At 32.7% G+C, this 19,512-nt stretch overlaps 8 non-coding genes across 8 annotated transcripts; 7 read left to right on the top strand and 1 right to left on the bottom strand.

Moving 5' to 3' along the window:
- Positions 1–4,011: 4,011 nt before the first annotated feature.
- Trnaa-agc lies at positions 4,012–4,084 on the bottom strand. The gene has a single exon. It is a non-coding gene; the product is annotated as a tRNA-Ala (tRNA).
- Positions 4,085–5,843: 1,759 nt separating this feature from the next.
- Trnaf-aaa lies at positions 5,844–5,925 on the top strand. Its single transcript has one exon. It is a non-coding gene; the product is annotated as a tRNA-Phe (tRNA).
- A 533-nt stretch (positions 5,926–6,458) lies between these two features.
- Trnas-aga lies at positions 6,459–6,540 on the top strand. The gene has a single exon. It is a non-coding gene; the product is annotated as a tRNA-Ser (tRNA).
- A 580-nt stretch (positions 6,541–7,120) lies between these two features.
- On the top strand, positions 7,121–7,202 carry Trnas-aga. Its single transcript has one exon. It is a non-coding gene; the product is annotated as a tRNA-Ser (tRNA).
- A 1,341-nt stretch (positions 7,203–8,543) lies between these two features.
- Trnas-aga lies at positions 8,544–8,625 on the top strand. The gene has a single exon. It is a non-coding gene; the product is annotated as a tRNA-Ser (tRNA).
- Positions 8,626–9,187: 562 nt separating this feature from the next.
- Trnas-aga lies at positions 9,188–9,269 on the top strand. Its single transcript has one exon. It is a non-coding gene; the product is annotated as a tRNA-Ser (tRNA).
- Positions 9,270–9,812: 543 nt separating this feature from the next.
- Trnas-aga lies at positions 9,813–9,894 on the top strand. The gene has a single exon. It is a non-coding gene; the product is annotated as a tRNA-Ser (tRNA).
- A 5,503-nt stretch (positions 9,895–15,397) lies between these two features.
- Positions 15,398–15,471, top strand: Trnan-guu. The gene has a single exon. It is a non-coding gene; the product is annotated as a tRNA-Asn (tRNA).
- Positions 15,472–19,512: the final 4,041 nt, after the last annotated feature.

The following is a 19,512-nucleotide window of genomic DNA, read 5'->3' as shown; positions in this document are numbered from 1 at the left end:
AACAACACAACAAAACTAAGTTTCAATAAAAGCATACATGAAGTTTAATTAAATTTTTTATACATATTTCTGAAGAGGACTCGAACGTTTGCACGAAACATTTTTAACTGTCTCGGTGGTTACGCATCGGTTTTCATGTGACCTGTATTCTATACACTAATCTTAACTTTTAGATAGTAAGGTATCATTCGTTGCACTATGGTATTTGTATTACTGCTTACTAATATTTAAAATTCAAAAGTTAAGATGGATGGATGTATGTTAGTTTGTAGGCTACTCAATTTTTGAACTCCACGCGGACGGAGTCGCGGCTAAAAGGCTAGAACGCTAGTATCTAAAAAAAATAAAAATATACAACTAAAATATGTTCGCCTACAATATCACTTATAGTTCTACTATAAATGTACACCCTTCGCTTCGAGAAAGCTGTTTACAATCTTACTGACGTATACAATTTAATGGAATTTAGAGTTTAAGCGAGGCCCCATCAACTAAAATGCTCTTACAATCTGTGTAAATAGTAACAATAAGAAATTTAATTGAAGTAAATAATAATTTGCAATTGAAACGATGTCAGATGCTAGCTAAATTTCAGCTCCAATTGTAAACGATAAGAGAATATTTTAAAAGGAACATCCTGCTCAATATCTCAATGGAAAGCTCAAACCACTCCAATTACCGAAGTTCCTCTGAGACGGGATGTCTACTTCAACACAAACTTACTCAACTTTGTGCGAATCTTATTGAAATGGTTAATATAATAATAAAAATAAATCCACTTTAAACTATTATGAGCGTAACAGCCATATTATACTTTAATAAAATATAGTCTCCTGTAGCCCTTATGTTTTCTTTCAATCTACCAATAACAACGTTTTTCCATGTATCCACCATCCCCCTTTTTTTTATAACATTGAGTGGCAAACGAGCAAGCGGCCACCTGAATCTGCCAAAATGGCGAAGCGACCGCTGCCCATAGACATCCGCAATTGCAGACGCGTTGCCTACCCTTATACGACGGAGGGGGAGACGCACATAAAGAGGATATTTCTTCTTCCTATGCATCTCCTCCACCATCAAATCCTCTCCCTTTCCCATCCTCTCCTTATATGAAAAGGGTGGTAAAGAGAAAGGGATTTAAATTAGGCCTCCGGCACCACACTCATCAGACGAAACACGGAATTTCTTCCATTTCTGGAACTACACCACTATCACTGTTAAATGCCCCTATTTGCCACTATCAATACAACACTTTTATTTCTGACATCTGATTACTGTCCGATTATTAACATAACAAATAGAACTCTTTCATTTTAAAATTATGAAACATATATTTAAATAGGTAAAGCGTTTGATCATTATTACAAAGTTTATATTGTTATTTCCAATAAAGATAAATGGTATTGATTTATAGCACAGACTAAATAACCTTCAAGAAATACAGACTACATCAAGATAGTTAAAAAGCTAAAACTAATATTAGGTAGGACAAAATACATCGTTAATGCATGCAAGTACCAACCCCATCCTAAGTTAGGGACGACAAAGCCTTATTAAATCTAAGAGCATCTTGATTATGAGCGCGTTCTAACACAGATCACCTGACATTCCTGGACTACAAATATAAAAAAAGTCATTCAATAGGTTTTTAAATGTTCCTACTACATTTTAAAGTTATTATTTATCTAGTTTGGAGTCGAAGCTCTACTAAAATAACAGCATACAAAATAAAATCACAATACAAATAAGAGTAAAAACTAAAAAAGCTTTTTCTATCGCATCAAATTACAACAGTCAAAAGATCTTTTTCGATATACATTTTTTAAGAATTGTTATTGTGAAGTTTTTGAAATTCGATACCAATTTGTCAACCGAAACAAAACGCTCGTTTTACTATCCAAAAGAGAAAAGGATTGGGTTAACAATTTGGGTGGAAACACGAAAAATTTATGTTAAATGTAAATCTATATAATATGTGTATCAAAAGTCTTCGATGCCTTGACACGTTTTGGGCGATCGGAGAACTCGACAATGCACTTGTGGTCTGAGGGATTATCCCGAATATTCTTGAGAACTATTTCGTAACGTCATCGAGAAATTTGCATTAAATTCTACACCGAATTTCCTACAAAGTCTGTCGATAGTGTTATGAATAAGTTCTCGTAACAATCTCGGTAATAATCGTGGAAGACCTTTAGATGTTTACTTTCAACGAGGTCTTTAATCGAATAAATAATCAGGCGCCAAAAGCCCCAACGGACGTCGTTGACAAACGGCCTCCGGTCAATATTTCACGTAATGTAATATTCGTTCGCGCGACCGCCGCTGCCTCTGTCGCCCCGTGCCTTGTAACCACCATTCATATGCAAATTGGAAATCTGCTGGATTTGAAACTTTTTGTCGCGTCGTAAATTGCTTTGTACGCTACGAACAGTTAATTGCAAGTTTTTTTTATAATCTATACTAATATTATAAAGAGGAAAGATTTATATTTTTGTAGTTTTGTATGTATTCGATTCACGAGACTACTGGCTGGATTGTAAAATTTTTTACACCATTAAAAGATGATTTATCTGTAAGTAGCATAGGCTACACTTTATTATTATTATTTAATGTCACTCGGATGAATTAGTGAGCAACACCTAGAATAGTATATGAAACTTATGGTTTTACGCCAGACTTTTTAATTGAGTTCTAAAAGGAGGTTATTAAGTCTAGGTTTCCGTTCAATCGTTACGACGAGCGTTTTTAATCTTTTTTTTTATTCGAACGGTAGTGGTCATGTGATTCATTTTTAATGAAACACTATCCTGTGGTTTTAAAAGTTTAATTATCGTTCTAAAACGAGATACACCTTCAATTTTAGCTGTTCATTTAAAATCTAAAGTCTATAGCTAGCCTAATAAAAGCACATCCAGTTTTTCTATGGCATATTAACTGTCAAATGTCAAAAAGTTATTTGTAATTGCCGTACTAATTTCTTGTTCAATTTGATTTGTTTCAATTTTGATTTATTTCTCTGACCTTAAGACCTTCAAGGCAACATTTTTTTTTTATTAAAATTAAATATATGGCCATCTGTAAAAAATGTATATAATACCGAAATTTAGGACTTTTAGAAATTTAGGACTTAGAATTTAGGACTTAGGGAAAGATAGGGACTTATGGAAAAGGTTGGAAGAGGCCTATATCCAGAATGGGGTCCAGTTACTGGAATAAAAAGGCTAAAGAAAAATGAAAAGAAATGCGAAATTAATAAATGTAACATTTTTTTAACGCAATGAATATATTTTCTCGCAGCTACAACAATATTATGAAACCTTATCCTCCGTGAAATTTTATTTATGTTTCCTACCTTCTTAACGGAGTCAAATATGCGAAATGAATCCATATAATGTTATTTAAAGAAATATTTAACAATTTGCCCCAAATTCGTATATTGCGGTATACTTCCCGTTATAAAAAAAAAAAAAAAAACATAGCTAATACAAAAACCTTAATAGAATAAAAGAGTTCTTTTTTAGCTGCCAGTTTTAAAAAAGATGACATTGAAATACAAGAAATGGTAAAATGAAAATGTGTTTGTAGTTTGAAATTTATTGGTTTAATTTACTAATTATAATATCCCGTTTAAATTAATTATTTTTGTTACATGATGTAAGAAATAATTATATAACGCCATCTCTGGTACGGAGGCTGTATTAGATTACAAGATGAGGTTCTACGTCCAGACTGAATGGTATGAAATTTTCACAGCAATTGGAAAATTTACGCACGTTTCCTATGCAATAAACATTTACATCAGTCTATGCTTAAAGCACATTAACTGCAATCACAAATTATAAGTCAAAGTTACATAAAAACAAATCGCATACTTAATTCAACTAATTTTTAAAAAATTGTAGAGTTATCAAAATGGTAAAAAGGTTGATTTGAGATATTTTAGGCCAGTAAAAAATTATTGTAATTTGTAAAAATATATCATAAATGTAAGAATAGCAAAAGGGGTTATGGAGACGCCGAGTTTCGATCCCGGTACCTCTCGCATGCTAAGCAAGCGCTCTGCCAATTGAGCTACGTCCCCGTTTAATTATGCTCTGAATACCACCATGATATACCAGAAATTCAGAACTTATATGCCATTTATTTCATTTAATTAACCATATTAATAATATATTTTAACCATAAAATATATATTTCAATTACTTCACAGCATAAGTAAGTTTTAGTCAATTGATAAAAGAAAATTATGCTTTAAACGAATAAAGTGTATCTTGTCGGTTTTCTTTGATAATTATGTGCTTTAATGTAATAATGTCCATGATTTAACTGTAAAATGAGGACATTTTTACTACCTTTATTAATAAAAACTTATTACTATTAATAATTAAGCAAATCTGACATTAAATAACTAGGTGTAGAACCAGATAGGCAAGGATTTACAAAAACAATGTAATTCCGAACGCCATGTTCTAGTATAGAATAAAAATAATATATTAATTAACTAGCTTTCGCCCGCGTCTCCGTCTGCGTGGTATTATAAAAAAACAAAAGTAAGTAGCCTATGTGTTTTTCCGACTATGCTTTAAATCTGTGCCAAATTTCATCCATATCCGTTTACCCACTTAGGCTACAAATTCTAACAAACATCCATCCATCCATTCAACTTAACTTTTACATTTATAATATTAATAAGATTACAAATATTTTAACTATATCTCTCATTGCATTATAGAGACTGAAGTACGCTGGTGGTGGTCAGTTATTGGACTTCCGTCCACCCTCCGTCTGGGAGGATCGATCGAGGCTTTAGGTTTTAATTAAACAGCCTTTATATGCTTTACCTGTACCGTAATAAATGAAAGTAAAAAAGGAAATTGGAAAACATTTTGTTAACAAAGCTTCTAAGGTGTCTAATACAATGAAAACATAGGCTAAATTTCTTTGCTATTGTTTCAATGTATGAATGGTATTGACATAATCTTACTTCTTACTAATGTTACTAATCTTACTAATATTATAAATGCTAAAGTTTAGATGGATGGACGGATGGATGTTTGTTAGAGTTTGTAGCCTAAACGGCTGAACGGATTTCGATGAAATTTGGCATAGATGTAGAAAATAGTCTGGAAGAACACATAGGCTTTTCCCTTTGGTTTTTTTCAATACCACGCGGACGGAGTCGCAGTCAATACTTTACATATTGTTTACTTCGCGTTCGAACGCTGCTACGCGTCTGCTACACTGTGCTACGCGCTACACGATCCGACATCCGTTAACTAACCCATACTTTTGTCCCTAATAGTTTTTACTGTTTTAATAATAATTTATTTTTGTATTAATTACGTAGGTGAAAGTCTAATTTGTTTATTCTTGTACTGTATGTTTAAAATTTAGTCGACAAAGTAACAAAACCAACCACGAAGAAAAATATTTAACTACTCCGGCATACATAAATAATATGTGTAAAGACAAATTTCTTAAAACCCTTAATTTTGATTATCATAAAACCAATGATATCAAAATCTATTTATTACAAAGAAGCCTTCTATATACTGAAACGTACGTTATGTAACATTTAAAACTATATTAACTAGGCAAGGCTTTCCACTAACGAAACACTCGCATGAGATCATATATTAACTATCTCTTTCTTTTTTAAGTAACCCAAGAAGGCCTTATGTTTTACACAGTTGTCTCATCAATGGAAACACACTATACATACCTCGAGTTAGGAAAAGCTTTTGTGGGAAAGAAACGTTCGGGTTTCATTCGAGCGAAAGCTCGTGTATCATCGGCTACAAACATCTGCTACTATTCATTTTTTCATTACTTAGCAGCATGCAGCCGTGGCCTAGCGTTTAAGGCGTTTGACTAAAAATCAGATTCCCTTTGGGAGCGCAGGTTCAATTCCTGCCGACTGCGATCTTATTTTGCTTACTTTTTTAATTTTTGTTTATCTTTTTCTTATCTAATCATGTTTATACAAATTAACTCTACCATTTAAATATATTTCTATCAATTATTCATTTTGTTCTACATACACAAAAAGTATAGAACTAAATTCGTTGTCAATCAGTGTCATATGTCACATTCGCTGTATTTCGTAGCACTGCTACAAACTTGCTACGACAGTAGATTACAGTGCTACGAAGAAATGTATCAACACAAACAAAATACGCCATATTTTTTATGATATTCATGAAGCGAAGGAAATTCGTATCTAGTTTAAGCATATTTTAACTCGTTTCCATACAATTGCTAAATATAGCAAAATTCTTATTAAAGTTGCTCGTAAAGGCATTGTCAGTGGAAATGGGAAGTGTGGAGTAGTGCATTTAGTGCGTTGTTTTTTGCAGCATTCTTTAAATGTCGTTCGGGTTTCATTCGGGCGGATGTTCGTGTATTATCGGCTACAAGTCTTTGCTACTATCCAATATTTCATTATTCAACAACAAGCAGTTGTGGCCGAGCGGTTAAGGCGTTTGACTAGAAATCAGATTCCCTCTGGGAGCGCAGGTTCAAATCCTGCCGACTGCGAACTTATTTTGCCTTAATTATATTATTTTTTTATTTTTCAAACCCAAAACCTTATAATAATTAAGTTACAGAGTTCTGCTATTTAATTATCACTACAAAATTTACCTTTATCATTTAAACAATTTGATATCAACTACAATTTTCAATTCAATTTTTCTTCTTTAAAATTCAATCAATTCAATAGTAATAAACTAATTTCGTTGACAATCTGTTAAAATGAGTCCATACACCATATGTCTACGCCACATCGTGTAGCTCTGCTATACATTTACACGAATACTGGTTATAGTGCTACGAAGAAAGGTATTGATAAAAAGTGGTAGCGTCGATAAGAAACGTCTTTCATTTCCCTGATATTCACAAAGCAAAAGTAGAGGAGTATTATAACTATTTTAAACAAAATTTTACACAAGTTTGACATCGCCAACAGCAATCTGTACCAAATCGTCAATTCACTCAGTAAAATGTTGTTGCAGTATAGCTTTCTTTCAATGTCGTTCGGGTTTTTTTCGGGCAAAAGTTCGTGTATCATCGGCTACAAATCTCAGCTACTATTCTATCTTTCATTACTTATCAGCAAGCAGTCGTGGCTGAGCGGTTAAGGCGTTTGACTAGAAATCAAATTCCCTCTGGGAGCGCAGGTTCAAATCCTGCCGACTGCGAAGTTGATTTATCTTTTTAGATTAATTTTTATATACGCTAAAAATTTTGAAAAACTTGTTTATCATTTCCTTCTCCATATTCCATATAGTTACAGTCGGCGCTTAGGGTTTTTTAAATTTAATTTTAATAACAGAAAACATTGTTAATATAACATGTATGGACTTTATTTACTTTAGCTCTGCTCCACATAAGCTACGTAACATACCGAATGCTACGAAGAAATGTACGGAATAAAGTTGTAGTGTCGTCGAAGTACGATAAAAATGATCGTGTTTTTTACGAAGGTAGGATAAATAAAAGCACGTATAAACTCCGGCTATGTGCGACATGTAGTTCGACATTTCGCTTGACGTGCAATGCCAATCGACGGTTGGACGTTGTATATGCTACGTCAACATGTGCTACGTAATACTGCTACGAGAATGTAGAGCACGCTAGAAGCCAATAGCACTGAGTTAACGTTTTCATACGTTAGAATTAGATACACATTTAACATTGAAACTGCTTGTGAATTGTAAAGATTTTGTCGTCTTCTATTTTTCGTAAGATTTATATGTTTTATGTTTAATTATATGGTCTTTTTGTAATCTAGAGGACGGAAATAGTTACACGTGTAATTTAGATTTATAAAAAGGACTGCAACGCAAAAAAATTACAAAACAAGTCGATTATAGGATTTTAACATTGGTACTAAGGTCGTTATAGCAGTATAAGTAGTGATTAATTTTACTTAAATAAATAACATTTTGAAGTAGTCTCGGTAAATAGAGATATATTTTTTCTTTGAATTGTTTAGAATTTGTGTAGACAACGAACTGACTACTACCGTTACAAGCATTGGACTCTGTAGCCGTTTTTAAATTTAACAAAATTTTATAATAAATTACTAAGATAAATTGTAAAACGTAAAAAAAAGATTCATGGCAATTGCGAGTCAGCTAAGCATTAGTCAAATTTATCTGTAGCGCTGTAGCGCTTGCTTGCAAAGGTTAACGGGCTCTCATAATTTAAATCTAACATAACGTATTAAAAAATATATATTCCTGAGTATCGCATTAATGTTACAATTATAAATCTTAAAATTATCATTTAACAAGATAAATTATCTTCATTTTACAAAAGAAAAATTGTTTTTGAGAAACTTCAAGTAAATTTGTGTCATTAATTAATACTGCATATACAATTTGAATGATCACTGTAAAAGATAAAGAACCTTAAAAAAACTAGATTTTGCCCTATGCATTTCTTCCGATGACGCTCGGGTTTTATTCGGGCGGAAGTTCGTGTATCATCGTTTAGAAATTTATGTTACTATTAGGGATTTCGTTAATCGGTACTAAGCAGTTGTGGCCGAGCGGTTAAGGCGTTTGACTAGAAATCAGATTCCCTCTGGGAGCGCAGGTTCAAATCCTGCCGACTGCGAACTTATTTTGCTTGCTATCTGAATTTCATTTACCTTTTTCTTTTAAAACATTTTTTTATAAGTTATAAGTTTGTTTTAAGTTTAACTTCACCAATAAAACAACTTTCTGTAAACTATTAGTTTTGTTTAAAATAACTAAATAAATATTTAACTAATTTAGTTGCCAATTAATCATATATCGTTGCACTATCGCGTGGCTCTGCTACGCAAATGCTACGACATTAGATTACAGTGCTACGAAGAAATGTATCAAGCAAACAAAAAACCCCAAATTACTCTATGGTATTCATAAAGCGAAAGATGAGATGTACATATCTACTTTAAACAAATTTTAACCCGTTCACATACGAGCCAGAAATCAATGGACGGGATAAATAAGACAAAACTTTTGTTAAAATAGATTGTTTTTTTGTCAGTGGAAACGGAGGTGTGCGGTTGTCCTTTTAGTGCATTGTTTTTGAACAATTCTAGAAATGTTGTTCGGGTTTTATTCGGCTGATGTTCGGGTATTATCGACTACAAATCTCTGCTACTGTCTATTATTTCACTATTTTGTAGCAGGCAGTTGTGGCCGAGCGGTTAAGGCGTTTGACTAGAAATCAGATTCCCTCTGGGAGCGCAGGTTCAAATCCTGCCGACTGCGGACTTATTTTGCTTGCTATCTTTATTTTTATTTATCTATCTCTCTAAAACAAACAAGTTCTTTAGTTATGTTTATGAAAATTGACTCAACCATTTGAATAACTCTCAACTAACTACCCCTTTTTTTCTACTCAGAAAAGTTTGGAACTAGTTTCGTTGTCAATCAGTGTCAATAAGTCTTTGCACTACACATATTCCCTCTATTTCGTAACTCTGCTACACATTTGCTACGACAGTAGATTACAGTGCTACGAAGAAATGTACCAACACAAACAAAATACGCCATATTTTTTATGATATTTATGAAGCGAAGGAAAAAACGTATCTAGTTTGAACAAATATTAACCCGTTCCCATACAAGGAAAAATATAACAAAACCTGTTAAAGTTGCTTGTGAAATCTTTGTCAGTGGAAACGAAGGTATGCAGTAGTGTATTTAGTGCGTTTTTTTTTTGCAGCGTTCTTTAAATGTCGTTCGGGTTTCATTCGGGCCGATGTTCGTGTATCATCGGCTACAATTCTATATTTCACTTTTTAATAGCAGGCAGTTGTGGCCGAGCGGTTAAGGCGTTTGACTAGAAATCAGATTCCCTCTGGGAGCGCAGGTTCAAATCCTGCCGACTGCGAATTTATTTTGCCTTAATTACATAACATTTTTTTTAAACCCAATTTATTACTGAGTTGCAAAGTTCTGCTCTTTAGTTTACCTTTATCATTTGAACAATTTGCTATCAACTACACGTTTTGTACTGAATACATTCAATACTACTAAACTAATTTTGTTGTCAATCTGTTAGAATGAGTCAATACGTCATGTCTACGCCATACAGTGTAGCTCTACTATACAACTGTAGCAACTGCTACCAAGACATCTACAATGCTACGAAGAAATGTACGCGTACAAACACAAAAGCGTCAAACTACTGGCAACCTCCTCCAGTTAGAGAAGTATCTCAACAAGAAATTGTTAATGAAATCTCTGTTATATTTTCTCAATAAAACAAGTTCCATTACGCTTACAAGAGCTTTTTTAGTTGTAGACAAGCTTAATAAAATTCTATGTTATTGCCTTCCCAGCAAATAGATAAACAAAAGAAATAATGCGGTTTTACTTCTACGAATTGAGGTTTTGAACAATAATTAAATTACACTCGGATAAAATTCAATTTACGTCCAGTTCCAACTCATTCAATTACCTCAAGACATGGATACAACTTTATTAACATTTAATAGAATCTTATAAAACATTTTTAACACTAAACAATATATACTAATTAAACATTTTTAAGTAAGGAATAAACAATAAACAGAAATGCAGGAGTAATTAAAATATGGTAGATTTTGTAAAAAGACAATAAGTTCAATACTTATTCAAGTTTTATTTTTTCTTCATTTTCATTTATACTACCTTACTGTTATGTGTGACTTTCTTTCTTTTGATTTATAACATTTTTCTGAAGTATTTTCTATATATACTTTTACTTTATAAGCTTATAAAACCTGTCATTAGCTTTACTATCACATAATAAGAGATGTAATATGTTTTTATACGCCTACGCTGTTAGTATTTTAAATAAATGAAATAAATAAATGAATAAAAAATCTCACAAACAGCTACAACAAGGATATTGCATTGTTTGCGAGTCACTGTAGCTCTTAATTATCTCAAATTTAATTTTCAAAAGATGTGCAATATTGCTCAGCGTTCTAACTCTTAACAATAATAATCTATATATATATATATATATATAATAAAATTAGACTGTCTGTTTGTAATGTCAAAGGAAAAATTCCAATTTGCGTTAGTAATAACGAAAATCGCATTTAAAAAAAATGTGTCTGTCCGTCTGTTTATTTCGGGTAATTTTCGAAACGGCAGAATCGATTTCGACCTGACTTTCATTGGAGGGTAGCTGACATGGACGGGCATATTATAGGCTACTTTTTTAATTCCGCGCTTTCAAAATTGCAACCGGGCCGCTATCTCTGGAACGAATGAACCGATTTGGACTGGAAGGTAGCTGGTAAAAAGTTGCACGCTTGCGAAGAACGAAGTTTGCGAGCGACATCTCGTTTGATGTAAAATCGAAATGTATTTACAATTAAATCCATGTAACATCGACGTGTACTAATAATCAAAGCAAATATAGACGAGATACACGGATTACGCAAGTATACCGATTAATTGAATCTGTGCATTAACTGATATTTCGTCTTTCGTAGATGTTTCGTAGATCTGTTGAAAATGTTCATAACTTTAACATTCGATAAATCATCATCGATCGCTATTGTCTGCTGCAGTAGAAATGTGTCAAGTAACTTAACCTAGCAAATAGCTTGTCCAACTTCGATGGAGTAGTAACTACTTGAATAACTGCATTGTCTATCGCATGGGGATAATGACGCTAAAGTTTTCATACAGCGTGTATAGACATATGTAAACATAGCTCTGATATATTTTACTGAATCGGTTTAGATGATCATTAATTTTTGACAGTTTGCTTTGAGAAACTTTTGACGTCATAGCTTAGTCATTAGAGAAGATTAAAGCTTCCGCTTTAACATTTGTTAGATACTTAGCTACGGTAGGTAGCGCGTAGCAATTGTTAGCGTATTGTAATCCGTTTTCAAGAAATAAAATATGAAAGAAAAAATGTAATAAGAAAGTGTCCGTCAACTTTCGTCACTCCCTCAAAAGAAATTGTATTTTATTTCTTTCACGAATTTAACAGTGTTACAAAGACGAAACAAAAATCTAAAGAAGTTTAATATTTTAAACAGAGAACGCATAAATAAAAGAACAAAGTCATCCATCTCAACATTTAACTGACGTTCTATCAAGTGTAAAAGAGATAGATGTTAACAATTTGCATCGGAATTGACGTAATCAAAACAGAATCCGTACTTAACGCAGCAAAAAACGTTAACTCGAGCGTAAAGTTTAACGAATATTGTAGCACGTTTTAATAAAACAAAGGAAACGGCTTTCCTCGTTGAAGAATATTAAATTTTCTTTTGTGATTCTTTACATTTCTGTACATGACTTTGTTGCCGTATTAGAACACCCTGTATAAATCTTCTTCTATACATAATAAAATTTGAGTGTCTGTTTGTAATATCTAAAGAAAAATTCCAGATTTCGGGAAAATGATGTATTTGATTTGCTAATAACGAAAATCGTATTTTAAAAAAAAATGGCTGTCTGTCTGTCTACCTGTCTGTCCGCAAGCCGCGTTTGTTCCGGGTAATCCAAAATGGCTGGGCCGATTTCTTTTTACTAGAAAAACTTATTTTACCGATATCTCTAGTTTGTCAAAGATAATGAAAGAGATGCCAATCAGTTTTATACAAGTTTCGTCAATAGAAACCCACTGTAATTTATACATTACAGTCGTCTCTGATGCAAATTGTGATTTCTATCAGTGCGCCTTATATTGCCTTATGTTGCTTTTATGCGTAGAATTACGAATAACATTTCGACAGTTTGCAAAATTTCTTTAAATCTTATCTATGTACTGTAATGTGGGGAAAACGTTTGAGAAAAACTTAAGGAAAATATGATGTTGAGAAAATCTTTACAAAACTTTAACTTTGTATTCATTTCTTAACTTTTAAGTCTTCACAGTTCTTTTAAAACAAAACGTTATAATTAACTTCTTTAGCTGCAAGATAATGAATGAAATCTTTGTTGTTTTTGAAAAATAATTAAGCATAGATTATTCTTTAATGTTAAAGGAATAAAGAAAATTGGCGGCGTGAATGCTAATTGGTGTTCTACCTCGCTGGCCGTCACTGGAACTCTACCCTACGATAACAAAGGACGGGACTTAAAATGGAAAAATCGTCCAAAGAAAATCTCACGTTGATTAAAAGAGATGCCATTTCGTAATATAGACAAATTCTCTTTAATTAGAATGATCAGAAGATATTCAAATTAATCTTAAATAAATTTCTTTGCATATTTTAAAACGTGTTATGATAACAGAAAAAGTATCGGGAGGCTACGTTATATCATTGTTATCTTTTCAATGGATTATCTACAAAGTATTTTGTAGACAAGACTTTGATGTGTAGAATGAATAGAATTAAGTTTACTTTAAAGCGGGCGCACCTTAGACTAAACTATCACACAACAGTTGTTCGATAGTTTAGTCAAATGTCGATTGTGTCACAGCCAATTCGCGACAAAAAATCGAGTAGTTGGAATCTGAGCGAGACTAAGCAGTGCGCTAGTTTAGTTTCAGGTGTACGCACGCTCTTAGACTACACGCTATGTGCACAATTTGCTACCGGGTTTGCTCTACAGTGTTACACGCTACGCGCTTTGCACTACCTTCTACATCCAAGTCATTGTACAATCTACGTTCTAAAAGCCGTGCTACGGTTTACGCTTTACGCGCTAATTTCTACCTTCATTATGAGTGCTACGTGCTACGAGCGTAGACATTCGTAGGCAGACTTTAAGTGTGACTTTAAGTAAGACAAAGTGACAATTAATTAACACTACATCAAAGCTCAGATCACAACAGCAATATTTTCTATGTAATTTACGTATTAAAATTTTGTCATTTTAATCATAATAGCTGGCAACAATGGTTTTTTTTTTCCGTAAACTTATTTCGTTCAAAATGTGAAAAAAGATTAGCTTGTTGTTACCTCTAACACAAACACCGTCAAAAAGATAAGCCTTCGTTTGAAAAGGGTTACTTCCGTAATCCATAAACTAATGTCTGATGAAGTTAATAGAAAGAAAACTGCTTCAGTAATCGTGTAGGAAGATTTTTTTATCAAGGACATTATAATTAAAAGTATATAAAAATATTCAGGGTTGTTTAAACAATGTTTAGAAACTTTAATGTTGATTTCTTCTGCAAAATCAACACTAAAAGACTCCCTTAATGACTATAAAATCACTCTCAGTGAGGGCACATCATCACTTAAAAACATACATCATCATCTCCCCTACCTTATTCTACTCCCAAAAGGTCGCCGCGCTGAGTTTTCGCCCTCCAAATAACTTATCATCCGTCATCTCAGTCATCACTCCCTTGATCATGTCACCTTTTATTCAATCCATCCATCTCTTTCTAGATCACATAAAAAATGTAAGTATTTATAAAAAGTAAATAAATAATCATATTTTCAGTACGTGTTTTACAGTTGTTACTTGAAAATTCAATTAATAATACACTTACATTGTTTTGCGGCGCTCGCTGCAGTCGACAACTTCGCGGGAAGGTTGCCTATTTACTTAACAAGTTCCTGCCACTGACACCCTCTAGTGTCCAATGCACCGTTAAAATAACTCAGTTGTAACTTATAATTACTGTTCCCATAAGTCGACGTTATATGGTTTTTAAACATAATTATTTATCTACGCTTTTTTAATTCTATTCATGATACATTCTTTAAATCGAGATTTTCATATCTTTTATAAATTATAGTTATTTGTTTACGAAATTGGTTTAATATTAGAAGATATTTAATATAAGACATACAAAAAACTTAATCAAAATAAAACTATTATATTTTTCTCTTAATCTGCTAATAACACATTTACCGTAGCTACGAAACAAAATATTTTTAAAATTTTGTTTACTTGGCAAAGAACAGTCTTATATGAATTTCAAACAATCCACACAACTATCGAAAACAACTTTAAACTCGATAAGTTCAAGAATCTATTACACCATAACGATACTTATAAAAGCACTTTAAAATTATAACGCTAAAGATAATATGTCAGAAATAAAATTCGACGCAATCTTTATGCATAAGATATTCCAGACTTCAAAATTCTTATTTATTCGAGTTAAAGAACTTACTTCTTGCATTAACACTTGCTGGGTTCTTAATAACTTAAACGGTAATGCATCTTAAAGTAAATCATAACTTTAAAAAAAAAATCCGTGTATAATGTTTGCAGAATATTTTACCGACGTCTAATTTTAACTTAATCAGTGAATTAAGCTCTTGTCGTAAAATAAATTTTATATATGAAAAAAAGAAATAAAACAGTAGCTAGGATGATTTTACATTAGGTTTGTTTATTGTATAAATGAAGAGATAAACAGCATTATACATTTTCCATGCCTGAAAATGAAGGTTCTCTTGAAAGCTTCAAATAGAGCCTCCGTGGCGCAATCGGCCAGCGCGTTCGGCTGTTAACCGAGAGGTTGGTGGTTCGAACCCACCCGGAGGCGAATCCTTTCTATTTTTTTTGTTTTATTTAAAATTCATTTAACCCATAACCTTTAAATGCCTTTAAATAATTTTTTTCTTTTAAAATACCATAAATTGAAACGGGTAGTAAATTAAACAAAGATTAAGGGAAAAAGAAACAAAAAAAATGTTTCTCAAATTAGTCTATTGTGTAAGAAAAGAATGATATATCATCATGCATTTAATTTTACATTTACCTTTGCATATTAACCAATTAAACAATTTACAAGTCACAGGCGATCAAATACTTTACATATCTGAGAAAAATATTGACTCTTCATTTCAACGTAAAAGTAAACAATATCAATAGTAAAATGACACTAATTACTCCAAGACTAAAAATTCTGAATTTTGATACTATGTTATTACATTCAAATCCTGTACTCGTTTTAAACATTTTTAAAGCGCCCTCTTTTGGTCACAACTAAATATCGTATTAAGAGAACCTTATTACAGTTATAGATTTGCTTATTTCTGCTAAAACAACTAAATATAAAGCAAAAACGTCAAAAAATGTAACATTAAATACTAAATCTAACATTAAGAAACATTGTGGTAAAAAATGCTTTAATAAATAAGCCAAAACAACGAGATAAGGGTTTTCAAGAAGGGTAAAAAAATGCTTGAAACATGCTTACATATTTATCGTTCTATAACAAGAAAATTCCTTGGACATGTTATGCGACGAAACGATGGTGACATAAACTGTAAATAAAATGGCTGCAATGGTAAAGGAAGATCGATGAAAGTATGCATGGATTGTGAGAGAGAATATGCTTAAGAAAGGAGTGGATTCAGATATGACGGTTGATAGAGATGTATGGAAGAGCAGTACATACTGTGCCGACCCTCCTTAAGAAAGAAAGAACAAAACAAACAGAAACAAGAAAATTCCTTATTGTAAACCTTTAATTCGACGGAGATTTTTGTAGCAGAAAAGTTATATGTTACCGATACAGTAAAATCAAAAACTCACGTATTATTCTCTAATATAGTTCAGTAGATTTTCTTAAAATTGGGTGTTTTTAAACACTGGACACTGACAAAATACGGATTGATGACAATTTAAGAGTAACAAAGTTTCTGGTCTTTGATTTAAAAACATATAGAAATACAACTAATTGTATTAATTAGGTTGATGTTACATAGATAGAACATAAAAATGTAAACGTCGCCATTTTTAATTGATTTCAGTGGTCGTTGGTAACCAACTCTGTACCGAAGTTATTTCGCGTCGACCAAAACGAATGAGAAATTAAATGAAACTACAACTGCTATATTTTATCGATAGTTCTGATATATATACCTATTATGTAATTATAGCTAGTTAGCACTAGCAGTCGCCCGCGACTTCGTCTGCGTGGAATTTAAAATTTGCAAACTAACTTTTGAATTAAGAAATGTTTATATATACTATTTTCTATCTTTCTCGAGGAACCCTAAATAGTTCGGAGCTCTGCATAACGAAGGAAGGTACTCCTAAATTCTGAACCACAATGCAAACTAAACGTAAACGGTTCCATTCAAATGTTGGAACGTAAATGATGCAGATAAGATTTGTGATTTGCATTCTAAGCGGCTATACTGTGTCGCTCGAATGCATTTACAGAATACACACGTTATTCGACCACAAAATAATGTCTTCTTTAAAAAATGTAAGAAAAACAAGGGAAGCCGTACACGTTCAGTTTTGGTAGTGGTGATTTTAACTAGTGCTGGTCTTCACTAACATTTTTAGCATTAACAGCAAACGATCCGTGTACAAAGACATTTATTTCCTACCCATTCCGGTAAAATATCATATGACGCAAACAATACAATTATATCGTACACTTGTCATAGAAACTTGTTTACAAGTTGAACTCGGCATTCGATTTTAACTGGGAAGGTAATTTATTTATTTAATTTTACTTGCTGATAAAGGGAAAGCTGTTGCTGTTGCTTCTGTCCATCACTAGCGGCATGCTATTTTGTGCTATGGGCGGGTCACATTAGTCGAGTTAGCGACGCCAGGTAGGGAGGAAAGTCCTCGTATGGAGGGCACGAAAGGGGACCAGGAGCGTAGGGCGTCTAAACCCAAAAGGACCAAAGACTTAGTGCAAACGACGGAAAGTCGTTGGATGCAAAAGGCCGAGGATCGCAATCTATGGAAGATATAGCTATGTCCAACTGTGGACAGATAAAGGCTGATGATGAAAATGATGATGATGATGATAGCTATGATGATGATGGCTATGATGATGATGGTATTTTATACATCTATGTAGGCTCTATCTGATTATTAATTTTATCTATAGTAATTCAACCTTTTTAAATAACTTTATGAAAATAATTTAAGAATTTTAATAGGGTAGGGTGGAGATGCTAATTATAGGAGTGGGTATTAATTGGATAAGTAAGAAAATCGAGATCAACATGCAACGATTTTGAACCAATCGTGAAATACACTGAATGTTTATGGACATGTGAACGGCGACACAGTTATTTTCCCAAATAGTCAGATGTCTAACGCATTGCAGGAATACGTCACAATTAGAATGACAAACTGTCTTGTTATGCGAAAATGAATTGATGGATGTCATTCATGTTAGCGCGAATTGACAATTTTTAGAGATACCTCCCTCATGACAGTTTTTAAAACTATTTTAATGCATATTTTATTATAACATACATGTTATACATTTTACTATTTGAAAATACTTAAAACATCAAAGTAACATGAATTTTAGGGGCAAAATACAACTCGAATCTTCTATAGTTTATGGAATTGCCATTCAGACTCATACAAATTACCTTCTTTAATCAGATATTGTGTATGTTAAAATTCTCGATAAAATTAAAACTTTATGAAGTAGCGGAGCAATAAGAGTTCTGGCTTAGTTCCAATACCAACGCCTTTTGTATTTCGTATTGTTTACTTTACCTGAGACGCGGCGCTACTCTACTCGGCCTTCGTGCGGGTTACAGTTAAAATAACCGTTTCTTTACTAATGTTGTAAATAAAAATTATTTGTTTAGCAATTTTAGAATCTACGTAAGAGAAAGTCAGGACAAATGATAATCGAGAATATGTAAATTGCATATACTAATACAACCATAAAAGGAGAGTAAACAGCTACCTATTTAGCTAGCTCGTACCATCTTTCGACTGCATCGTCACCTCCTTCAGGTGGAATCGTAGTCAAGCGCTAGCTTAGCAAATAATAAAAAAAAACATATTATTGTTCGAAGGTTATGGATGGATATTTGTTACAGTTTGTAGCCTAAACGGCTGAACGGATTTCGATGAAATTTAGTATAGATGTAGAGGATAGCCTGGAAGAAAACATAAGGCTACACACTTTTGTTATTTTTTTAAATTCCATTCAGAATAAGTCGCGGGCAAAGGCTAGCAATATTGTAAATACGATAGTTATGGACGAATGTTTTTTTATTTGGTGTCTCTAAAACGGCTTAACGGATCTTGATAAGATTTAAGACAAACGTAAAAAATATTCTGGACTATCAAATAGACTTTACGTCGTTTTTAAATTGCGTACATACGAAATTACGGGTTAACTGTTACGTATGGCACAGATTTTACAGTTAATGAATTTTTTCTAACGAATTTCAATAACCATGAGAGTTTTTAAAGAACAAAACATTAGTGTAAATGTTTTATTTTTATATGTTGGGAATCCTTTAATTTCTATCTTACTATTTTACTTAGTTACATGTAGATATAGTTAATGTTATAAAGGCTTATCGACACGGCGCAACCTCCGACCCTCGATCAGACTTCAATCAATCTTTGTCTATCATTTAATTACCCTCATCGCCTCACATCCTTTTTAATTTGATTACTTCAATACTTTGAATTAATGAATTCATTAACTGTAAAATCTGTGCAATACGTAATTAATCATACTAATATTATAAATGCGAAAGTTTAGATGGATGGATGTTTGTTAGAGTTTGTAGCCAAAACGGCTGAACAGATCTCCATGAAATTTGGCACAGGTTTAGAGCATAGTCTGGAAGAA

This window comes from Papilio polytes, unplaced genomic scaffold, assembly GCF_000836215.1.
Source record: "Papilio polytes unplaced genomic scaffold, Ppol_1.0 DF824124.1, whole genome shotgun sequence".
Lineage (NCBI taxonomy): Eukaryota > Metazoa > Arthropoda > Insecta > Lepidoptera > Papilionidae > Papilio > Papilio polytes.
The sequence above is the reverse complement of the archived record's forward strand: the minus strand, read 5'-3'. Positions and strand labels throughout refer to the sequence as shown.